This window comes from Myotis davidii, unplaced genomic scaffold (genome assembly GCF_000327345.1).
Source record: "Myotis davidii unplaced genomic scaffold, ASM32734v1 scaffold96, whole genome shotgun sequence".
In the NCBI taxonomy this organism is placed as follows: Eukaryota; Metazoa; Chordata; class Mammalia; order Chiroptera; family Vespertilionidae; genus Myotis; species Myotis davidii.
In genome coordinates, this window is record NW_006289416.1 from 4,919,561 (window position 1) to 4,920,120 (window position 560).

Genomic DNA, 560 nt, shown 5'->3' on the forward strand with positions numbered 1-560 from the left:
CCTTGATTGCTGTTGATATCACTGGGAGGAATTGACCACCAGGCCAATTGGCTGTGAAGACCAGCTGTGTCTACAATGGGAGAACTTCTGTGCTGTAGACACCCTTATGGGGCAGGACTTGCTTCAGTTGGGCTTTGGTGCTCACTGAGTCTGCCCCTTGAGTGTGTCACTTATGGATCTGAGGAGTTATTTTCTGGATGGTCTCACACTGGCCACTGGGTACACTGGCTCTTGGATCTCCAAGGAGGTGCAAAGTCAGCCACAGCTTGAGGCCACCCAGCAGGAGCTACAGAGAGATCTGCAGATTCTTCCTCTTTGTTTGGGGTTTGGAAGTGCCGAGATGAGGCCCCACTGTGAAGCAATGCAGGCTGCTGTCAAGCCTTAGGCCAGTGGTTCTCAGCCTGTTGGTCACGACCCCTTTGGGGGTCAAACGACCCTTTCACAGGGGTCGCCTAAGACCATCAGAAAACACATACATAATTATATATTGTTTTTGTGATTAATCACTATGCTTTAATTATGTTCAATTTGTAACAATGAAATTGGGGGTCACCACAACA